We start from the raw sequence: 25,580 nt of genomic DNA, 5'->3' as shown, positions 1-25,580 counted from the left end.
GTTCCATGCCTCAACTGTATGAACAGCAGTTGCTCGGTACAGACTTCCCCAGAACGCGAAACTGAGTGTCAGTTCGTATGTTCTTAGCAGTGAACATGAAATAATTTCTTCCAACACTTATTACTAAAAAGATTTTTCTCTGCTTGTCACACTTCTCCCATTATTTAGCAAAAATCTGAAATTATTTAATGGGGACTGTGTATGTGTATATGCATTTATTACAATACAGTGTCCTTAGACATGTGTGCACTGTCTTTGCCAATTTGCAGTTGTAAAAAACAAGAAACGGATTCAATCATCGTGAAGCCATTTTATTATTAGCTACTTGTGGCAAATGAAAATTTGTGCAGAACAGAGACTTGAACCTTCATGTGATGCATGCATGTGTAAAGGAAATTGTATTTTCAAACATTCAGTTACTGCATAAATGCACACACTGTCACCGTAAATTATATGATCATGCCCAGTGGGGCTAAAACGTCGATACAAAATAAAAATAGTCTTCCCGTGCTTAGTTTGTGCGCGTTTGGATTTCGACGGCTTGGCATATGGGGGTCTGGACCAGTACTGGGAGTGTGTTGTGTAGCCAAAGTTTATAAAGTGACCAGTTTTTAAAGTGACCAGTGGCAAAACTAAGAGTGAGTCCCAGTCAGACACAAATTTGCATTTGTCACTAGTAGGTGATACTAATATGTATACACAATTTTGTGAATCCATTTCAGAAAATTTACATTCATTATCTTATAATATATCTAGCTGTTACCTGCAGCTGTACTTGAATATCAGTTGTTTTGTCATGACTAGTGATGGTGAGTAAGCTGCTGTGTGTGAAATAACGTCAGCTGACCTCACGTATGCACCTGCTTTGGTAAGTATAGTTAGCGATGTTGCCCTTCTCTCCTAACTTTCTGACAAGCAACGATGGGTGATGCACAGTGTCACTGCCGAGTGATGGTGTGTGCAGGTGGGCATGGGTAGGAGTGTGGAAATTCTATGCATTGTGCCATTTAAGTAGCTATGCATTTTACAATGTGTACATTAAACAATAAATTTAATAATTTTGTAACGTGACATGTTCACTGATATAAAAAGGAAAATGTTTCATTTTCTACTTCCCCTGCTTTGGAGTCTATCCTTCTTGTTTCTTTTAAATTCTAATGTTCGCTGTTTTCTTCCTGAGGCTACAAGCTATCTCCATAACAAATTAAATAGGAAATAGTTCAGTGGTTTACTTGTGAAAACGTTTCAATGTTACTTTCCTTTTATTATGTTAGTATGGATTGCATGGACGAAGCAAAGCAAAACATTGTTCTCACATTATATGTAGAAAAAAGTTCTGCCTTATACAATAAATTTTTGTACCTTTTCTTTCAATCCTGATAACCATTTTATGCTTAATCATGTCATAATTTAATACTTTGCTTTTTTAATCATTTACCTGATTATACTGTTCATGTAATTGCATCTATGCTAGCCACTGTGTAATATTTCTTAATTTGTTTGTTGGAGGAACCTGATTCTCAGTTCATGGGCTACCTCTTTAATGTTGCTGCCAGAAACACACGCATAAAATTAAAGTCCGTAATTGAAGATTCGGCACAATGAATCGAAAATCTTTTTTTAAGAAAAGAAACGATATTTTAATGTTCATAAAACTACGAGACTAGTTATAATACATGAAGAGAGATATGGATTTTTTGTTTTTGTGTAGTTTAGCTGTAAAAAAAAAAAGTTTTTCTACGGGAAGACACTGTTTTCTGATGTAGCATGAAATTTTCATTAAAGAAATTGATCTTCACTAATAAATCATACATAGAATGGGTATGTAGGTGGTTCATGGCATGACAGTGAGTGGGTACTTTTGTGATTGCTTCCTGCATTACGTTATTTGCTGTAATAAACTTTAACTCCTAGGAAACCAGATGAAGCATTGACACAATGATTGATATGTTTTTGTGTAGTTTAGCTGTAAAAAAAAAGAGTTTTTCTACGGGAAGACACTGTTTTCTGATGTAGCATGAAATTTTCATTAAAGAAATTGATCTTCACTAATAAATCATACATAGAATGGGTATGTAGGTGGTTCATGGCATGACAGTGAGTGGGTACTTTTGTGATTGCTTCCTGCATTACGTTATTTGCTGTAATAAACTTTAACTCCTAGGAAACCAGATGAAGCATTGACACAATGATTGATATGACTGCTTATCTGATCAGTGCTACGACAGAGCACCAGTAAATCGTGACACAGTGTGTCACAAGACAGATCATACCCCACATTACATTATGAAACTTACTGAGTTACAACTATATAATAATACTGGTTATCGTCAGATAAAATGCACCAACCAATCTTCAGTGACTCGAAATGACTGATTATTAAGTTAAAGACCCAAAACCCATAAATCCACCACCAAATAGCTATATGAAAATGTATAAACGTGAACATATATGAACACTTTACATAATTAGTCTGATTATTTGGAATTCTTAACAAGATAAGCAATGATAAGTAATTATTTGTACTTTGTAATGTACGTTCCAAAGATGATTTTGCATGAATAGATTGATATGCGATAGTCTTTTCTATGGTGCATGTTGTTATAGGTAAGACGTTGTTTTTGTTCACTACAAGAATGGAGAACAAGTTATGTATGTGTTGAGTCAGTATGAAGCTTGAACCTAATTGTATTGTGAAGTGAAGTAAATAAAAATTTATTAATTCGACAACAGAAACTAAACCAGTCTTCGTTTCATTTAAGAAAATGAAGCGAAGCATCCTCAAGGCCATTATATGAATTTGCGTTTCAGGATCTAACATGAACATGGATTACAAGCCTACAGCTTTCGACAACAACACAACAAGTGAGAACAATTAAAATTGTTTATTTGAATTTTAGCATTGCTACTTTTCTCTGCAGTGTGTCACTGTCTCAGTATGCTACGTACAGTGAAATTGTGAGCTCCCATCCAAATCTGAACTTATTTCACACTCAATGAATCGATTTTGGGTTATGAGAGGGTGGTGATGGTTAGAACAACAAAAAGGAAACGGAAAAAGCAGATAGTCGAAAGCGTTACTAAACTTGAGAATTGTTTGTTGTAGCGGTGTTTGTCTTCCCGCATATAGTAGTTTATCTATTTAGCCCAACAGCAGAAGGGAAATGTTGGCGACGGTAAAGAATGGCCAATGTATCAACAGATTACTGAGGATAGTGAGCGGCGCTGGTGGTGAAGAATGTTGCTGTGGAGTGGAATTCGGAGTGGTGCTTGTGCAGATGAGGGTCACCAAATTACCTAGTTATTTTATTTAATATCAGAACAGAAATACACTTTCGTTAAAGCGAACCATTTCTGCAGCCTGTAAATGTCCTTAATTAGTGCTCCAAACAATCAACAGAAAGGCCTCTTCCATGAAATAAAAGAGTAAAACCCAACCTTTGTAGTAATATACATAACTAAGCAAAACGTTAACTGTTTTCAATACATGGCCCTCGGCCATAACCAGTCATTATATCTGAGACAACTTAAGCAGTAAAACGTAAAATGAAAAACTACTCTTAGACATATCTAAGATCATACCAAACAATTATGCATGATGTACTACCGCCATCTTCACTAGATAGCTACCACAAGGAGCCGCTCACAACCCTCTACCGATGTATGTATCTTCATAAATTCATACTCAGTAATACAAATGATTGATTAATCACACAGAACGGATAATGAGACGAATCCTCAGTAGTCACGCTCACAGTGGACAGCATGTTGAACTGCTCTGGCTCGGATCGCACACACCCGCGCTCCTGTTTGCCATCAATAAACAACTACTATTTGTCGTATGACAACCACAAACTTCTGCCATAATTAGTGGTTAGAAAACACACCTCATGCACTGATTATGTCACAAAGTGCACTGTATCTACCATAAAACAACCATTTTGCAACTACCAGCTGCAAAAACAATAAGTTTGTGCTCCTCTTGGTATGTAGAAGCTACTTTGTCCTCCTTTACTGGGGCTGCTGCCCGTCTGGACAGGAAAAGACACCAACCTGAGCAACAGGTTGGTTAGAAAATTAATTAGGTTGTTAGTTAGTTTCATGTTCCATGGCTCATTTACACCAATATCATATCGATACGAAATGAGTTATGTTACATTCACATTGTAAATTAGTTTGTAAGCATGTCTACATGCTGAACATTTATAAGCTTTACGTCTTTTATTATTATCATTAACTACACAAATGTGAATTAGAAATTCCTACGTAAAACATTTAAGAATTTACAATAACAGAATCATTCTGAGGAGTAGAAGACATTATCAAGAAGAAACGTTTTGAGTCTGTTTTCAGATTCTACACTGTTGTCTGTCAGACATTTCATATCACTCGGTAAGTCATAAAAAATGTTAGTTGCAGCGTTGTGCACAACTTTTTGTGCTAAAGACAACCTTCATGTAGAATAATGAATGTCATTTTTCCTTCTAATATTGTAATTATGAGCATCTTTGTTACTTCTGAGCTGCAGCGGATTATTTACAACAAACTCTACAATCGAATAAATATACAATGAAGCAGTAATAAAAATGGCCAACACCTTAAATAAATGTTTACAAGATGATCGTGGGTCAGCACGACCTGTCATTCTTACATTGCGTTTTCGAGCAATGCAGCCTTTCCTTAATTAAAGACGAGTTGCACCAGAACATTATTCCATATGATATTATTGAATGAAAATATGCAATGTATGTCAACGTAATGATTTCTCTCTCCTCAAGATCTGAAATGATGCTGAACGCAAGTGTGGCTGAATTAATTTGTTATAGGAGTCCCCAAATATACTTTTTCCAGGTAAATTCTCATCCATATCGATATTTCAAAATTTTAAAGTTTCTGCAATCCTTATTATTTCCTCACTGTGTGTTGTACTTATCACTGGTGTGGTACCTGTATATGTGCAGCATGTTGTGTCTTTTTAAAACTGAAAGACCATTCCCAGGAAACCAGTCAATGACACTGTTAAGAACATTGTCACCAATTCTTGTGTTGCTGCATGTATGCTTGGATTGATTACAGTGTTAGTGTCATCCGCAAAAGAACTTTTTCTGATAGTTATGTATGAGACACTAGATTGTTTACATATGCTAAGAACAATGGGACCTAAGACTGAGCCTTGGAGAACTCAGTACATAATTTCTCCCCACTCAGTGGACTACCCCTTGATTAAATTGGCTAAATTACTAAGTATAATTTTTTGCACTGCTCTCATAAGATATGACATTTCTTATTGGTTGGCTGTGCCATCAGTTCCATACATTTCCATAAAACCTCAGTTTATTGGGAGGATATTGTGGTTCACATACTAAAATGCGTTAGACAGGTCTCAGAAAATACCTACAGGTGTAATTTTGTTATTTAATGCTTGTAAAATTGGGTGAGTGAACGTGAGAAAGGCATCCACAGTAGATAAACTCTTCTGAAATTCAAACTGTGATATCCTGAGGACATTATCAGGTCAGATACCATTCTATTATATATCACCCTCTCCAAAATTTTGGGAAATTTCAGTAGTGAAACACGTCGGTAGTTTTTGACATCGCTCCTTTCACCTTTCTTATAGATGCCGAACAATGCTGGTGGCTTTCAGGATTATTTACAGATGTTTAGTTCACCGTCTCTTATTATCTTCTGCCCTTTACTTTACGCTGCATAACTATAATTAGTTTTAAAATCAATATTTGTTATTAAATTTTCTTGACTTTAAGGGCGCGTCATTTCGAATAACATCCTCCAGCTGTCGACAGTTGTTTCTTGCATTTTCATCAGGAATAGAACTACTAAGTCAGGATTTTACTTGTAATAGCGTGTCTTGAAAAAACCAGACAGATGCCTCTAAAGACTCTGATGAAACCATCCTGATCCTGTGTGTTCTTTTACATCCCTCAAGACGTATATCCTGCTAATGCTTCTCTTGTTCCTTGTTTACTACCCCTGATTCACTTCCACGTAATAGTGTTCATACAACTACAGTTTTGTAAGCTTTAATCGAGTGACAATTATTGAACTATATGAAAAAAACGTACATTAGTTGCAAATTACGGCGTGCACACACTTTATTCAACATGTAAATGTCGCTACAGATATTCGGATTTAGGTTATGACATGTTCGATATGCCTGCCATCATTGGCGATGACATCGCGCAGACGAATAGCATTATTCCGCATGACCCGCTGAAGTGTCAGGGCTTCAATGCCGTCGATGACCTCCTCTATGGCTGTTTTCAGTTCAGCAATGGTTTTGGGGCTATTGCTGTAAACCTTGTTTGTAATACAGTCCGACAAAAAGAAGTCGTATGTGCTCAGACCCGGAGAATATGGCGGCCAATCGAGGCCCACGCCAGTGGCCTCTGGGTTCCCCACAGCCAGAATGCCGTTCCTAATGTGCTCCTCCAGGACATCAGACACGCTCCTGCTTCGATGTGGTCGAGCTCCGTCTTGCATGAACCACAACTTGTCGAAATCAGGGTCACTTTGGATAATGGAGATGAAATCATCTTCCAGAACCTTGACTTACCGTTCGGTAGTCTCCGTGCCATCAAGGAATATCGCACCGATTCTTCCGTGACTGGACATTGCACATCACACAGTCACCCATTGAGGGTGAATAGACTTCTCGATCGCCAAATGCGGATCCTCAGTCCCCTAAATGCGCCAAGTTTGCTTACTGACGAACCCATCTAAATGAAAGTGAGCTTAATCGCTAAAACAAATCGAATAAACCATATTAATTTCGATCATTCCCGGTTGCCAACCGTACAGTTCGGACGTCCTAAAGCAAACCGTTCAGACGTTATGACGATTTTATTGCATAGAGTTCAGTAATTGTCACACTGTACCAGTGGTTTAATTTTCTAATATATTTTGTTGATTATTCTGCACTAGTATTTTCTTTAATTTGTTTTTCCTGATAGTAATCGAAAGTTAAATCGCAGCCCAGATACTTCAACTGAGTGCCTCGTTCTTTTATCTTACTGTTAACGGCAATTTTAGTTCAATTCGGGTGCTAATCTATAAAAGCCAAGCTTTAATTTTTATCCGCTGAAATACCCATATTATATTCATAACCTTTTTGTTCAATTCATCAAGAACTATCTGTAAGTCATTTTCAGTGCTTGAAATTAGTGTAAAATCGTCAGTGTAAAGAAGTGCTTTTAATATTGAAACACCCCTCAGCGGATATCCCAATGTTTGCTGTAAAACTCCATGTGCGAACACCGTCGTCGGTGTAAATATTAAACTGGGAAAGTTACGAACTACATGTCTGTTTCACTCCTATGTGTGCGTTCCCTACCCAGATTTCCTGTTCCAAGCGTTTTCATTTTACATACGGGATGCTACGTCATACACAGAAGCATGAAGACCTAGTTCGCGTATGTATATATGATGACATGCTCGATAAACGCTTCAGTGAACTTCACTTATGTTGGAATACGTAGCACTGACGGGTTGACACTGTTTCCAGGTGGCCGAGCGGTTCTAGGCGCTACAGTCTGGAACCGCGCGACCGTTACGGTCGCCGGTTCGAATCCTACTTCGGGTATGGATGTGTGTGTTGTCCTTAGGTTAGTTAGGTTTAAGTAGTTCTAAGTTCTAGGGCACTGATGACCTCAGAAGTTAAGTCCCATACTGCTCAGAGACATTTGCACTGTTTCCAGAAGACATTCGGTACACTTCAACATTGTTGTCCAATGAAATAAACAAGAGTGCGGGGAACATCATACCAGCCTTGTGATGGACATGAAGACTCCGTAGCAAATACAATAGCGCACGTCATTCTTAACGGAAAGAAGTATTCTGATGTATGAGCGGCATTCAATAAGTAACGCAACCCTTATTTCCCTAAAGCAGGTTGGATTTATTCAAGGTTCCAATAGAACATATTATTTCACATTCCATTGGCTACAAAATCCAATTTTAAAGATAATCGCCGTTCAATGTGACGGCCTTACCCGATTATTTTGACAGGGCCTGTATGTTTGCGCGGTAACACTCTACTAGTCGCCGTAAGATGGTTCAAATGGCTCTGAGCACTATGGGACTCAACTGCTGTGGTCATCAGTCCCCTATAACTTAGAACTACTTAAGCCTAACTAACCTAAGGACATCACACACATCCATGCCCGAGGCAGGATTCGAGCCTGCGACCGTAGCAGTCACGTGGTTCCGGACTGCGCGCCTAGAACCGCGAGACCACCGCGGCCTAGTCGCCGTGAGAGACATGTCCTGATGAATTAGTAACCTCGCCGTCATCCACGTTCCCCTTTACGTGGAATGCATCCTTCACTGGGCTAAAAAGATGGAATTCGGAACATGCGAAGTCCAGGCTGTAAGGTGGTTGAGGATGAACAACCAATGAAGTATTTTTGATTTCCTCTCGGGTGTGCAGGTTTGTGTGCAGCCTTGCGTAGACATGGGTGAAGGAGAAGTTCGTTTGTATATTTTTGGCGACTACTACGGCCAAGTTATTTCTTCAGGTTCTCTTCAGAGGTGATGGTTACACCTGACGGAGGACATGAAACAGAATAACACCTTCAGAGTCCTCGAAGTCCGTCGCCGTGACTTTATCGTCTGCGGATGCAGCTTTCGTCGTTTTCTACTGAGGGAAAGTGACGTGTAGCCACTCTATGCATTGCCGTTTTTTTTCTCGGTTCGATGTGGTGGACCCATGTTCCATCGCGTATGACGATTTTTGGCAAAAAATTGTCATAATCAGTTTCGTAACGCTCAGCAATTCCGCATAGAGGGTCCTTCCCTCTTGTTTATGGTCTTCTGTTATTTGACGACGAACCCAGCGGACATACACACACTGCTACACGAGTGTGTAAGCGCTACCAACAGAGAAGTCCTGTTGCGGAGCAAGGTGTTTAATTGTGATCCATCAATCACCTCAAGCCGGCCGGGGTGGCGAAACGGTTCTAGGCGCTACTGTTTGGAACAGCGCGACCGCTACGGTCGCAGATTCGAATCCTGCCTCGGGCATGGATATGTGTGATGTCTTTAGGTTAGTTAGGTTTAAGTAGTTCTAAGTTCTAGGGGACTGATGACCTCAGCAGTTAAGTCCCATAGTGCTCAGAGCCATTTATTTCAATCACCTCAAATGACAGTGCCTGCACGTTCCAACTTTGCAGGAGTCTTATCTGTGTGCGGCCGGCCGGGACGCCGGTAATCTGACACGTTTTCGCTACCTTGTGTCGAAGATGACAGACGCCTCGCGCAATGACTCACCGTGCTTTTGTTCACTGGCAGGTCTCCGTAGACATTCTGAAAGCGCCGATGAATATCTGCGATGCTCTGGTTTTCCACTAAAGGAATCTCAGTGACAACTCTGCTAGGAACTCACCTCTGTTACAGACACCATCTTGAAGGCTACGTATAGTACCGCCACCTTTCGGAACTTCATGAAAATATAGGGGCGGAAGGTGGAATATTTCTCTATGTCCCACAACGGATTACGGATCCTTTTGGCCGAGAATAACATGTGTTGCAATACTTCTTGAAAGGCGCTCGTATACGAAGCTTCGGGCGTTCCCCAACTCAGTGTTATAGAAAAATTACTGTTCAGTGAATAGGACTGCATAAATGATCTAGTGTATAACTTAGGAAGCTCCATGAGTCTGTTCGCGGGAGACGCTGTTGTATGCAGATAAGTTGTAAAGCTAGAAAATTTCAGTAAAATACAGGAAGACCTGTAGAAGATCGCTGCTCGGTGCAGGCATTGGCGGTTGATCCTCAAAATAAAGTGTGGTGTACCGTGCATAAACAAGGTATGAAACGTAAACACCCATGGTGGACAGATGAGTGTGACCAACTGATAAATCTCAGACAACAGGCGTGGCAAAATTGGTTGTGCAACAAAAATCAAAAGACCCTGGAAGATCTCAAAGATACCAGGAAAACAGTCACAAAAGCAATACGAACAGTCCGTAAACAACACGAAGACAAAAAATTGCAAGACATAGAAAATGATTTCAAGAAAAACAATTCCCGAAATTTCTACAGAGTATTCAAACAAAAATTAACAAAGTACTCTCCTCCATCACTCCAGTTCAAAAATGACCATGGGGAAATTGCTCATACCAACACCGAAAACTGTGAAATTCTTGCAAAATACTTTTCTAAATTACTGAATTGTGAAAAGCCTGCAGAAAAATTTGAGTTCCATCGTACACAACGAAACCCAGACTCAAAGACACCAAGTTTACAAGAGATTAAAGAGATAATTTGAAACGTCCCCTTGGAACATTTATACAAGACTGTGATTAAACTGATACACAATATTTTTAGCGCAACGCAATCTGACTTTCAAAATTCCCTACAAAAGAATGGCCCTGACTAACATTAAACTATACCTTTCACAAATCACTTACCTCACAAAAATCTTCGCTGCTCAAGCTACTGCAATACAGCGAGCGCCACTACTGCCAGCTAAATAAAAGATTCAAACTATGGAAGGCACTAACTACTGATAGGGATAGTTAGCAAGTGAAAGATATTAATAGAGAACAAAGAATGTATTTACCTTGATATCATCATATATATATAGCAGTTCATGACAAATTACAAAACTCCGCCATCTCTCTCCCCACATCCACCACTGCTGGCGGCTCACCTCCAACTGCGCAACGCTACGCGCTGTTCGCAGCCAGCTGCCTAACACTACAATGGCGAGTATTACAACAATGCAAAGCAGCCACAGACTGCACACGGCACAGCCAGTGATTTTCATACAGAGGTGGCGTTACCAATAAAAAAACCTAAACAGCCTACTTACAAAGGGAAGGAACCGTTGCTGTATGATTACACGGATGACGAATCAGCACTGGAAGCAGTCACATCCTTTACATTCACTGCCTGACAAAAATTGAAACACCCAGAATACATGGTCGGATGTCAGTATAGTTTCGGACATGTGCACACCATCAGTAGGTATGTAAATGGTTAGGGCTGCAATTCTCTGTGACAGGTACAACGGCCACCAGAGATCATTAGTGTTGTTCATGTTTAGTGTGGTTGACCAGCCTGGTGAGGTATCCGATAGTCGTGAGCAGCTTAATTTTTGAGTGTCCACGTTTGCTGTGACCACTCATGCCAGACAGCGTTACAAGTACCAGACAGAGTTCGAAGGAGCCTCTCTGTTGGTCTCTGTTTGGCCGGCTGGTCGAACCATGCAGTATCCAGATATGTGGAGCAAGCGGATTTGACTGGGGTATGATGCTGGACAGTATGGGACGTGAGGGCAGACATACTCGTCGTCAAGGTTCCAGTTGACCACGTCTGACCACCATCAGCGATAATCGTCGTATTTTTCACTCCGCACGTCATATTCTCTTCATATCTTAGCCGGCCGTCCGAGAACAAGTCATGGACTCTCTGCAACGTTATATGGTATTCCGCAGTATTGGTCGGAGAACAGCGACATCCAGACTAGGGAATCACCGACCCATGCGTAGACTGCCGTTAACACCCAACACAAACGGCTGCGTTGGTGCTTTGACTGGCAAACACGGACTGCTGATTAATGGCGTCGCATTGTGTTCAGCTATTAATCGCTGTTCTGCACTACACTGGAGGGTCATCGTCAGCCAGAATGGCGGCGACCTGGAGGAAGGTACCATTCTTCCTCTGTTATGGATTTCTGGACAAGGGGCGCCGTGTTAATCCTGTCATCATAGTGTTGGGAGCCATGGAGTATAACTTCAGAGCACGCCTTATAGTAATTGAGGGAACTCGGACGCCACAACGGTACATCATGGACGTCCGTCGTCGTCTTGTCACATGTGACACAGTATGGTGGTGTTCTTTCACGTGTCTCTATGAATGTGCATAACATGCCACGTGTCTCTATGAATAGTCTGCGTTATGTTTGAGTACTCCCGTGGCCAGAAAGATCCCCATACCTCTCTCCAATAGAACGTAATTATGTGGGACGTCAGCTCTGTTGCAGAGGCAGTATCCAGAATATCCCGGACCAGTGACAACTGCTTGCCGTACCCGATGAGACAACGGCTTCTGACACCCTTCCCAAACGAATCAGTGCATGCATTCACGTCAGAGGGGGTGCAACGTCGTACTGACATGTGAGATGATACTGGCAAGTTCTTTGTGGACTGACTCGATTTTGTAATCACTGAAATTATATCACATACCATCTCAACCGGTGGAGTTTCATCTCGTTTGCTCCTCCCCTTCTGGGTGCTGCACTTTCTTTGACAGGCAGTGTATGCGGGAGTTAGGCCACGTAACTGTTGAAATTGGGATGACAACATAAATCTAATCAGATGCCTGTGGAAGAATCGTCAGGAAGCGTAGTCCACCCACGGAGGAGGTAACTTACAGAACCCTTCCTCGGTCGACACTTGAATATTGCATAGCTGACGCGATGTCTCAGGAAACCGTATTCTCGGATATTATAGTAAATCGATAATACCGGGTGGATTGCTATTAATTTCATTAATGATTTCGGTTTCGACCTGAGTAGCTGATCATCTTCAGATCCGGTACTGCAAGGTGCAGTTTGCTAGTACTGACGGCATGAATACGCTATGCTACTCAAATCGAAAGCGGTTGTCATTAATAACTGAAATAATGATCCAGACGGTGTTTTTCATGCATTATACATGAATATTGCTCGAAAACTTGAGATACATAACAGAAACGATTTATTGAGAAAATAGAGAAGATCCAAACAAGAGTGTCGCGTTTAGTCAAAGGTACGTTTAGAAAACACGAAAATATCTTTTAGAGCATCATCTAACTCCAGTGGCAGACTTTACAAGAGAGATATTGTGCATTACGGTGTTGTCTACTGTTGAAATTGAGAGAGTGTACGCTTAGAGAACAGCCAGTCAAAAAAGTCTGTTTGAAAGGGGACACATTGTGGCATTCCGAGTAGCTGGATGGAGAATTGCCACACCAGTTGGACGTGATGCCTCGGCTGCGCAACGCTACTGGTAGCAGTGGTTGCCTGAAGGTTCTGGTGCTCGCAGGGAGGTTTCACGCCGCACAGACGCACGCCAGGATCGTCGTATTGTAAGGGTGGCAGTGGCAGATTGTACTGCTGCCACAGCACAGATAAGAGGGCTTGTGAGTACAGACGTGGCGACACGAATTGTTGCGAAGCGGTTATTAGCAGTTGGACTACAGGTACGCACACCTCCAGCCCGTCGTCCACTCACGTCCCTGCATCGACGTGCCGTTCCTACAACAGGAAGGTGATGTGGTGTTCCAACACAATAATGCTCGTTCATACCCTGCCCGTGAAACTCTGCAAGACGTGCAGAAACTTGACTGACCAGCACCATCTGTGGACTTGTCTCCAATGGAGCACATGTGGGATACGATGGGACGAGAAGTGACTCAGACGACTCGCCAACCAACAACTCTTGCAGAAATACGCCAATAGGTGGAGCGGGGTTGTAAAAACGTACCACGGGACAGTATTCACTGTCTGTACGATGGCCTGGAGGCTACATCACATACTAATATTAGTGCTTCAGCATCGGTTTATACCTGGCAGCGTACTTCAGAACCGCTTGTGCTATTAATCTATAAATGTAATTATTTCCAGTACTTCACAGGCACTGATGCAAGAATAAATCTTAAATGAGACGGAAACCTTTAAAGGGGTGTGCTGACATTTATTTCCGGCTGTGTATATGGGGGAGGACAAAAATATGGAATCACCAGGAACACTGTACATTACCGTACCTAATACGGTGTAGGAAAACAGTTCGCATTCAAAGCAGCATCCATTTATCTCTAAATGAATAAATACAGGTCCTGCAGGTTATAAACAGAGTCTTACAGCATTATTCGTGGACAATAGCCTGAAGGTGAGGTAATGGTGATGGAGGTGGACAGCGATCACGAATCCTTCTCTTCGATGTAGTGCAGAAAGGCTCAAAATATTGAGATATGGTGACTCTGGCGGCCAGGCGAGATGGAACAGTTCATTCTCGTACTCACAAAACTAGTTCTGGATGATGCGAACTGCGTGAAGACGCCCTGGAGCACAGCATCAGCATTCGAGAACAAATACTGTACCACGGGGTGGACCTGCCCAGGCAAATGGTCATACAATCTTTGGCAGTAACGCGACCTTGGAGACTACCCATCGGGCCCAAGGAGTACCATAATATGGCTTCCCAAATGATCACTGAACTCCCGCCATGTTTCACTCTTGAGACGTAAACTTGGCCAGAAATTGGAAACAGTGTGAAACAAGACCCCTCCGACCAGACGAACTTCTTCCATTGCCCTATAGTCCAGGTTATAAAGCTTCGGCGCCACGTTTTCCCGTTACGGGCATTCGCAACACTGATGAGTGGTTTTGAAATTCCAGCTCGAAATGCAATTTCCAACTTGTGGAGCTCCATTGGTGTTGCTTTGGTGCTGACAGGGTTTGCGAGTGCATCGATCAGTTCTGTAGCGACTTTTGCAGCTGTCCATCCTCTTATTTTTCGTCACAGTCTTCAATTACTGTTAGTCACGATCACTGAACGCATACTTTCGTCCCCGGAGTGACTTAGCGATGACATTTTCCCTCTTTCTTTGACTGTGCTTTAAGTTTTCGGTACAGTGCTTCTTGGCTACCGTTGTTACGGAAGCACCCACCTCTCGAGCACCAACAATTATCTCGAGTTCGAATTAATTTACTCCGACATAATGTCGGAGTAAACTGCAACTGCAACTGCTGTGTTCGGATGCGGGCTGAGTTGGCATCCCTTTGCTCCCAGCTTCAGGCAGTGATGGCTTCGGTCACACAGCTTGAGGCTGTTGCCAATGGGCATCACTGTGGGGGTCCAGATAGGGGTTTTTCGGGGACGGCCAGCTAGTCCCACGCATCCCCCGATCGGACTACAGCAGTGGCTGCCCAGGATACTGGCCACATTGAGGTTGACCAATCACCTGTGGTAGAGTGGGAGGTCGCCTCGAGGTGTGGCAGGGGGAGAAAGCCATTCCAGAGGGCTGAACGGAAGGCCTCTCCAGTTTGTCTGACGAACCGGTTTCAGTCTCTGTCTCCGGCTGATACTGATCTTCGGCCGGACATGGCTGCTTGTCCTGTTCCAGAGGTTGCCCCTCAGTCTGCAAGATCCGGACGGTCGCAGAGGATGGTCTTACTGGTAGTTGGGAGCTCCAACGTCAGGCGCATAATGGGGCCCCTTAGGCGTATGGCAGCAAGAGAGGGGAATAAAACCAATGTGCACTCCGTGTGCATACCGGAGGGAGTCATTCCTGATGTGGAAAGGGTCCTTCCGGCTGCCATGAAGGGTACAGGGTGTACCCATCTGTAGGTGGTCGCTCATGTCGGCACCAATGATGTGTGTCGCTAAGGATCGGAGGAAATACTCTCTGGCTTCCGGCGGCTATCTGATTTGGTGAAGACTGCCAGTCTCGCTAGCGGGATGAAAGCAGAGCTCACCATCTGCAGCATCGTCGACAGGACTGACTGCGGACCTATGGTACAGAGCCGAGTGGAGGGTCTGAATCAAAGGGTGAGACGGTTCTGTGACCGTGTGGGCTGCCGATTCCTCGACTTGCGCCATAGGGTGGTGGGGTTTAGGGTTCCGCTGGATAAGTCAGGAGTCCACTACACGCAGCAGGCGGCTACACGGGTAGCAGGGGTTGTGTGGCGTGGACTGGACGGTTTTTTAGGTTAGATGGCCTCGGGCAAGTACAGAAAGGGCAACAGCCTCAAAGGGTGCGGGGCAAAGTCAGGCCATGCGGGGACCAAGCAGCAATCGGTATTGTAATTGAAAACTGTCGAAGCTACATTGGTAAAGTACCGGAACTTCAAGCGCTGATAGAAAGCACCGAAGCTGAAATCGTTATAGGTACGGAAAGCTGGCTGAAGCCAGAGATAAATTCTGCCGAAATTTTTACAAAGGCACAGACGGTGTTTAGAAAGGATAGATTGCATGCAACCGGTGGTGGCGTGTTTGTCGCTTTTAGTAGTAGTTTATCCTGTAGTGAAGTAGAAGTGGATAGTTCCTGTGAATTATTATGGGTGGAGGTTACACTCAACAACCGAACTAGGTTAGTAATTGGCTCCTTTTACCGACCTCCCGACTCAGCAGCATTAGTGGCAGAACAACTGAGAGAAAATCTGGAATACATTTCACATAAATTTTCTCAGCATGTTATAGTCTTAGGTGGAGATTTCAATTTATCAGATATAGACTGGGACACTCAGATGTTTAGGACGGGTGGTAGGGACAGAGCATCAAGTAACATTATACTAAGTGCACTATCCCAAAATTACCTGGAGCAATTAAACAGAGAACTGACTCGTGGAGATAACATCTTGGACCTACTGATAACAAACAGACCCGAACTTTTCGACTCTGTAAGTGCAGAACAGGGAATCAGTGATCATAAGGCCGTTGCAGCATCCCTGAATATGGAAGTAAATAGGAATATAAAAAAAGGGAGGAAGGTTTATCTGTTTAGCAAGAGTAATGGAAGGCAGATTTCAGACTACCTAACAGATCAAAACGAAGAGTAATAGAAGGCAGATTTCAGACTACCTAACAGATCAAAATGAAAATTTATGTTCCGACACTGACAATGTTGAGTGTTTATGGAAAAAGTTCAAGGCAATCGTAAAATGCGTTCTAGACAGGTACGTGCCGAGTAAAACTGTGAGGGACGGGAAAAACCCACCGTGGTTCAACAACAAAGTTAGGAAACTACTGCGAAAGTAAAGAGAGCTTCACTGCAAGTTTAAACGCAGCCAAAACCTCTCAAACAGAAGCTAAACGATGTCAAAGTTAGCGTAAGGAGGGCTATGCGTGAAGCGTTCAATGAATTCGAAAGTAAAATTCTATGTACCGACTTGAAAGAAAACCCTAGGAAATTCTGGTCTTACGCTAAATCAGTAAGTGGCTCGAAACAGCATATCCAGACACTCCGGGATGATGATGGCATTGAATCAGAGGATGACACGCGTAAAGCTGAAATACGAAACACCTTTTTCCAAAGCTGCTTCACAGAGAAAGACCGCACTGTAGTTCCTTCTCTAAATCCTCGCACAAACGAAAAAATGGCTGACATTGAAATAAGTATCCAAGGAATAGAAAAGCAACTGGAATCACTCAACAGAGGAAAGTCCACTGGACCTGATGGGATACCGATTCCATTCTACACAGAGTACGCGAAAGAACTTGCCCCCTTCTAACAGCTGTGTACCGAGAAGTCTCTAGAGGAATGGAAGGTTCCAAATGATTGGAAAAGAGCACAGGTAGTTCCAGTCTTCGAGAAGGATCGTCGAGCAGATGCGGAAAACTATAGACTTATATCCCTGACGTCGATCTATTGTAGAATTTTATATTTCAGCTCGCGTATCATGTCGTTCCTGGAAACCCAGAATCTACTCTGTAGGAATCAACATGGATTCCGGAAACAGCTATCGTGTGAGACCCAACTCGCTTTATTTGTTCATGAGACCCAGAAAATATTAGATAAAGGCTCCCAGGTAGACGCTATTTTCCTTGACTTCCGGAAGGCGTTCGATACAGTTCCGCACTGTCGCCTGATAAAGTAAGAGCCTACGTAATATCAGACCAGCTGTGTGGCTGGATTGAGGAGTTTTTAGCAAACAGAACACAGCATGTTGTTCTAAATGGAGAGACGTCTACAGACGTTAGAGTAACCTCTGGCGTGCCACAGGGGAGTGTTATGGGACCATTGCTTTTCACTATATATATAAATGACCTTTTCGCGGATGATGCTGTAGTATACAGAGAAGTTGGAGCATTAGAAAATTGTAGCGAAATTTAGGAAGATCTGCAGCGGATAGGCACTTGGTGCAGGGAGTGGCAACTGACCCTTAACATAGACAAATGCAATGTATTGCGAATACATAGAAAGAAGGATCCTTTATTGTACGACTATATGATGGCGGAACAAACACTGGTAGCAGTTACTTCTGTAAAATATATGGGAGTATGCGTACGGAACGATTTGAAGTGGAATGATCATATAAAATTAATTGTTGGTAAGGCGGGTACCAGGTTGAGATTCATTGGGAGAGTCCTTAGAAAATGTAGTCCATCAACAAAGGAGGTGGCTTACAAAACACTCGTTCGACCTATACTTGAGTATTGCTCATCAGTGTGGGATCCGTACCAGATAGGGTTGACGGAGGAGCTAGAGAAGATCCAAAGAAGAGCGATGCGTTTCGTCACAGGGTTATTTGGTAACCGTGATAGCGTTACGGAGATGTTTAGCAAATTCAAGTGGCAGGCTCTGCAAGAGACGCGCTCTGCATCGCGGTGTAGCTTGCTCGCCAGGTTTCGAGAGGGTGCGTTTCTGGAAGAGTATCGAATATATTGCTTCCCCCTACTTATACCTCCCGAGGAGATCACGAATGTAAAATTAGAGAGATTCGAGCGCGCACGGAGGCTTTCCGGCAGTCGTTCTTCCCGCGAAACATACGCGACTGGTACAGAAGAGGGAGGTAATGACAATGACACGTAAAATACCCTCCGCCACACACCGTTCGGTGGCTTTCGGGGTATAAATGTAGATGTAGTTGAATGTACTCACTACTGCACAGAAGTCTTTTCTGGCAACTCTTACAATGCAGCGTATGGAGGGTATCGCGCAGGTGCCATTCGTGACCAAATGAACCACCACAACCAGCAATCTTGGCTAGCATCTGCATTTATTTTCAAGCATCAGTTTCTCGTTGCGTTTCCTCATTTTTGTCGAACCCCTGCACAGCGTTCGTGCAAAAAAGTCCCGATATCGATTTAATTCCTGGTCTATAAACGACGTCAGCGCGGCAACCAAGGTGGCAGCTTGAACTACGAACTGTGACCAACAGGTGTGGATTTGACCAGTCAGTTGTGAGCAGATGGTGTACGTAGTGGACGTGCGGCCTCAGTACGTCAACGATACCGTGTCACAAATCGTGGTGGAGCAATATACACTCCTGGAAATTGAAATAAGAACACCGTGAATTCATTGTCCCAGGAAGGGGAAACTTTATTGACACATTCCTGGGGTCAGATACATCACATGATCACACTGACAGAACCACCGGCACATAGACACAGGCAACAGAGCATGCACAATGTCTGCACTAGTACAGTGTATATCCACCTTTCGCAGCAATGCAGGCTGCTATTCTCCCATGGAGACGATCGTAGAGATGCTGGATGTAGTCCTGTGGAACGGCTTGCCATGCCATTTCCACCTGGCGCCTCAGTTGGACCAGCGTTCGTGCCGGACGTGCAGACCGCGTGAGACGACGCTTCATCCAGTCCCAAACATGCTCAATGGGGGACAGATCCGGAGATCTTGCTGGCCAGGGTAGTTGACTTACACCGTCTAGAGCACGTTGGGTGGCACGGGATACATGCGGACGTGCATTGTCCTGTTGGAACAGCAAGTTCCCTTGGCGGTCTAGGAATGGTAGAACGATGGGTTCGATGACGGTTTGGATGTACCGTGCACTATTCAGTGTCCCCTCGACGATCACCAGTGGTGTACGGGCAGTGTAGGAGATCGCTCCCCTCACCATGATGCCGGGTGTTGGCCCTGTGTGCCTCGGTCGTATGCAGTCCTGATTGTGGCGCTCACCTGCACGGCGCCAAACACGCATACGACCATCATTGGCACCAAGGCAGAAGCGACTCTCATCGCTGAAGACGACACGTCTCCATTCGTCCCTCCATTCACGCCTGTCGCGACACCACTGGAGGCGGGCTGCACGATGTTGGGGCGTGAGCGGAAGACGGCCTAACGGTGTGCGGGACCGTAGCCCAGCTTCATGGAGACGGTTGCGAATGGTCCTCGCCGATACCCCAGGAGCAACAGTGTCCCTAATTTGCTGGGAAGTGGCGGTGCGGTCCCCTACGGCACTGCGTAGGATCCTACGGTCTTGGCGTGCATCCGTGCGTCGCTGCGGTCCGGTCCCAGGTCGACGGGCACGTGGACCTTCCGCCGACTACTGGCGACAACATCGATGTACTGTGGAGACCTCACGCCCCACGTGTTGAGCAATTCGGCGGTACGTCCACCCGGCCTCCCGCATGCCCACTATACGCCCTCGCTCAAAGTCCGTCAACTGCACATACGGTTCACGTCCACGCTGTCGCGGCATGCTACCAGTGTTAAAGACTGCGATGGAGCTCCGTATGCCACGGCAAGCTGGCTGACACTGACGGCGGCGGTGCACAAATGCTGCGCAGCTAGCGCCATTCGACGGCCAACACCGCGGTTCCTGGTGTGTCCGCTGTGCCGTGCGTGTGATCGTTGCTTGTACAGCCCTCTCGCAGTGTCCGGAGCAAGTATGGTGGGTCTGACACACCGGTGTCAATGTGTTCGTTTTTCCATTTCCAGGAGTGTATGTAAATCAAGTATGAAGAGCCAACGGCCTTGCCGCAGTCGTAACACCGGTTCCCGTCAGATCACCGAAGTTAAGCGCTGACGGGCTGGGCTAGCTCTTGGATGGGTGGCCATCCGGTCTGCCGAGCACTGTTGGCAACCGCGGTGCACTCAGCCCTTGTGAGCCAAACTGAGGAGCTGCTTGACTGAGAAGTAGCGGCTCCGGTCACGAAAACTGCCAACGGTCGGGAGAGCGGTGTGCTGACCACATGCCCCTCATATCTGGAATCCAGTGATGTCCCTGGGATGAAAGGATGACACGGCCACCGGTCGGGAACGTTGGGCCTTCCGAGGCCTGGAATTGAGATGGAAGTACCGAAGACATTCTACAGAATACTTTGAAGAAGAGAAAACTGGGTACAAAATTTGTTCCACGCACGTACTGTGGTGTCACCGCCAGACACCACACTTGCTAGGTGGTAGCCTTTAAATCGGCCGCGGTCCATTAGTATACGTCGGACCCGCGTGTCGCCACTGTCAGTGATAGCAGACCGAGCGCCACCACACGGCAGGTCTAAAGAGACGTCCTGGCACTCGCCTCAGTTGTACAGCCGACTTTGCAAGGAACGGTTCACTGACAAATACGCTCTCATTTGCCGAGACGATAGTTAGCATAGCCTTCAGCTACATTTGCTACGACCTAGCAAGGCGCCGTATTCAATTGATATTGAGATTCTATTAATGTATCATCAAGAGCGATGTTCTACAAATGTGGATTAAAGTTAAGTATTCCAGAAGCTTCGTACTTTTCTTTATAGCATTCATTATGTATCCTGTTTCAGACCTCACGCCAGCCTGCGTGAGTTTAAGCGCGTGCCTTTCGGCTTCCTCTCATTGTGTCTAGGCTGTCTTGTCTAGACACGACACGTACGCTCCAGCACAAAGACGACGATGCGTGGACACCAGCTCCGACGTGACTGAAATGAAAATAGCGTCTATTTTTTATGAAGAAAATCATCATCGATGACAGGACTTCGGATTATCAATACGAAGCTACCACAAACCGATAAATTTTTTGGAACAGCAGCGTATTGTCTCCTCCCACACGCAAAGGGCAGGGTGTCCATAACTAAGTTCCAGAACGATGTGTAAAGAGTACCAGTGCTTAGAATGACGTCAGTTTTGAACAGCATATTACTGGTGCAGGGGGAGACCTCATGGGAAAAAATTTACCAAAATTTTACCAACAGATTGTGCGCTAAGAGTAAGAATTGCGCACTAACAGACGCGACGCAAACGGCTGTTCCTCAGTTTGCGCCCGACAAGCCCAACTTGTCTGTCTCCATGAAAGACCGCGCTTTGCTGGAAAAGCTCTTTTACGAGAACCGTGACCGTGCGCCAGGAGCCCTACAGACGTTCCGGACACTCAAGGATATGACTAAAGGCATTTGTGCGATGTCTGCTAGGGGACCGTTGAAAATGATTACAACATTAGGACAGACAGCTTCGCAAAATTTTAAACATGGCTGCTTGAAAATGAAACAAACGAGCCCTCGGTCGCAATTTTTAGTCTTATTGACCAGGTTTCAACACTTCTAAGAGTGCCTTCATCAGAATTTAGACATACAAAGTGGTTTATAACATAATTACAAATTTATGGAAGAAAATTTTTTATATGCAAGGAAAGAGTAAGTACCGGCTATCAATACCAGACAGAGACAGTACTCACATGTCAAGTATAACATAAATAAGAAGCCAGAGGGATTTGTGACTAAAGTCCTTCTGGCTTGTTATTTATGTTACGCTTGACATGTGAATACTCTCTCTGTCTGGTACTGATAGTCAGTACTTACTCTTTCTTTACACATAAAAAATTTTCTTCCATAAATTTGTTATTATGTTATAAACCACTCTGTATGTCTACATTCTGATGAAGGCACTCTTAGAAGTGTTGAAACCTGGTCAAAAAGACTAAATATTGTGAACGAGGGCACATTTTCACAGACAGTGAAGTGCAATGTACTAGTACCAGCAAAGCAGTTGGTCCGACATCTGTCAAAGGTCTGGTCACATCGACATCAGCATTCGTCTCTTTATTTCAAATTTCATACAGATAATTTTCCTTTACCGAGTTTCTCAGTAACAGAACTTTAATTGACAATGATCGTTACAGTATGACTCTGAACACTATGAGACTTAACAGCTGAGGTCATCAGTCCCCTAGGACTTAGAACTACTTAAACCTAACCAACCTAATTACATCACATACAGGGTTATTACAAATGATTGAAGCGATTTCATAAATTCACTGTAGCTCCATTCATTGGCATATGGTCACGACACACTACAGATACGTAGAAAAACTCATAAAGTTTTGTTCGGCTGAAGCCGCACTTCAGGTTTCTGCCGCCAGAGCGCTCGAGAGCGCAGTGAGACAAAATGGCGACAGGAGCTGGGAAAGCGTATGTCGTGTTTGAAATGCACTCACATCAGTCTGTCATAACAGTGCAACGACACTTCAGGACGAAGTTCAACAAAGATCCACCAACTGCTAACTCCATTCGGCGATGGTATGCGCAGTTTAAAGCTTCTGGATGCCTCTGTAAGGGGAAATCGACGGGTCGGCCTGCAGTGAGCGAAGAAACGGTTGAACGCGTGCGGGCAAGTTTCACGCGTAGCCCGCGGAAGTCGACGAATAAAGCAAGCAGGGAGCTAAACGTACCACAGCCGACGGTTTGGAAAATCTTACGGGAAAGGCTAAAGCAGAAGCCTTACCGTTTACAATTGCTACAAGCCATGACACCCGATGACAAAGTCAAACGCTTTGAATTTTCGGCGCGGTTGCAACAGCTCATGGAAGAGGATGCGTTCAGTGCGAAACTTGTTTTCAGTGATGAAGCAACATTTTTTTCTTAATGGTGAAGTGAACAGACACAATTTGCGAATCTGGGCGTTAGAGAATCCTCACGCATTCGTGCAGCAAATTCGCAATTCACCAAAAGATAACGTGTTTTGTGCAAACTCACGGTTTAAAGTTTATGGCCCCTTTTTCTTCTGCGAAAAAAACTTTACAGGACACGTGTATCTGGACATACTGGAAAATTGGCTCATGCCGCAACTGGAGACCGACAGCGCCGACTTCATCTTTCAACAGGATGGTGCTCCACCGCACTTCCATCATGATGTTCGGCATTTCTTAAACAGGAGATTGGAAAACCGATGGATCGGTCGTGGTGGAGATCATGATCAGCAATTCATGTCATGGCCTCCACGCTCTCCCGACTTAACCCCATGCGATTTCTTTCTGTGGGGTTATGTGAAAGCTTCAGTGTTTAAACCTCCTCTACCAAGAAACGTGCCAGAACTGCGAGCTCGCATCAACGATGCTTTCGAACTCATTGATGGGGACATGCTGCGCCGAGTGTGGGAGGAACTTGATTATCGGCTTGATGTCTGCCGAATCACTAAAGGGGCACATATCGAACATTTTTGAATGCCTAAAAAATTTTTTTGAGTTTTTGTATGTGTGTGCAAAGCATTGTGAAAATATCTCAAATAATAAAGTTATTGTAGAGCTGTGAAATCGCTTCAATCATTTGTAATAACCCTGTACATCCATGCCCGAGGCAGGTTTCGAACCTGCGTCCGTAACGGTCACGCGGTTCCAGACTGAAGCGCGTAGAACCGCTCGGCCACAGCGGCCGGTCGATCATTACAGTAATGGGATAGCACAAAAGTTTTTGGATGTTTGAATAGTTTAAAGCGCACATTGCACATCGCGGTGCTAGTAGTTTGAATTTAGCAGGAGCACAGCATTTATTGACTGTGCAAACAGGTTGGCCACTTATAACTGACATATGATAAATTAACATTCCAACACTGACATTACTTTTCAAACAGAGCATTTTTTCAGTTATTTATATTTCGTATTTTTCTTGCAGTCAGATTGCTTATATTATTGCTAACAGAACAGTTTTCTTAAATTTAACAGCACAGACTGTACTCTTGCCACGAGCATTGCAGTACAAGGTTTAATACTGAATTTTTATTAACTTTTGCACTGCTGATCAACTTTCAAGAATTACGGGCTTAAATGTTTCTCTAATCATTGAGTCCATCTTCGCATTACTACACAAACAAAATACTAGCAAATATAACTATACATTACCATACAACAAAAATAAATTAGCCACTTTCAACTTTTCTTCTCTAATATGAAGTTTACTGTAGATTGCCATTATAGTCGACCACAAACTTCAGAAGAAAGTACTCGCAGCTAACGAACAAGTGCTTGAGGCGTAGACAATTGTTCGCTCTGCCCGGCAAACGTGCAGTGGCGCAGCGAACTGCACCGCCGCCACCACGATATGTGGGACAAAGGCCTGTGTAACTCTGCTGAGGAACAAAGGGGCCCCGAGTTTAAAAGAGCAACTTCTGGGTAGCTGCGCGGGCGCACAACAAACAGCCACTTTTATCCCCGCAAAAGTTGTCGCCGACTGCTACTGGATATTTTACAGAGACGCCGCCGCCGCTGAAGGCGCCCGGGACACGCAAACGGCTGGCAAGCGGGCCTTCTTCGGCGACGATGGCGCACTGCGGTCTTCCTGGAAGCGAGCGGACAGCCGCTTCTGCGCGCACGAGGTGACGTCGCCGCTTCTTCACACAACTTTCCCAGTCGCTTCGCCCTTTTTTCTCCTGCCGCTTCTCGTCGCCGCAGACGGCGACCAAGTGTGTGGCCCCTGTCGGATGAGCGGTCAGTCGCGCTTTCTGTGCGTCGTATGTGTGTGTGTGTGTGTGTGTGTGAGTATTGACATCGGCAGCGGAGCGTGTCCTGCAGAGACACAAAAGTTGGCGCCGGTCCACCGCCCTTCCGGACACTGTGCGCTGAAGTTGTGACGTCACGGCATTCGGGCGGCAGGCCGGGCCTGTCTGTCGACAAGTTCCGACGACCTGCTGGAGACGGGACACACCACACTCGATGCTGCCCACCCTCCTTTTCCTCCTCCTCTCCCTCTTTCCACCATGCTGTCTCGCCCAAGTTTGGAGCGTTGCCGTCTGCTGCTAGCAAAAACACGGATGTGAAGCTGCCTATAGAAATTCCGCTGACGGATATGGAAAGTGTTACATCACGAAGAACCACTCCTCTATTTATCACACTTTTTATAAATCCAAATCACATAATGTGTATT

The sequence above is a fragment of the Schistocerca nitens genome, chromosome 1 (assembly GCF_023898315.1).
Source record: "Schistocerca nitens isolate TAMUIC-IGC-003100 chromosome 1, iqSchNite1.1, whole genome shotgun sequence".
NCBI lineage: Eukaryota > Metazoa > Arthropoda > Insecta > Orthoptera > Acrididae > Schistocerca > Schistocerca nitens.
Note: the sequence above shows the minus strand (reverse complement) of the source record.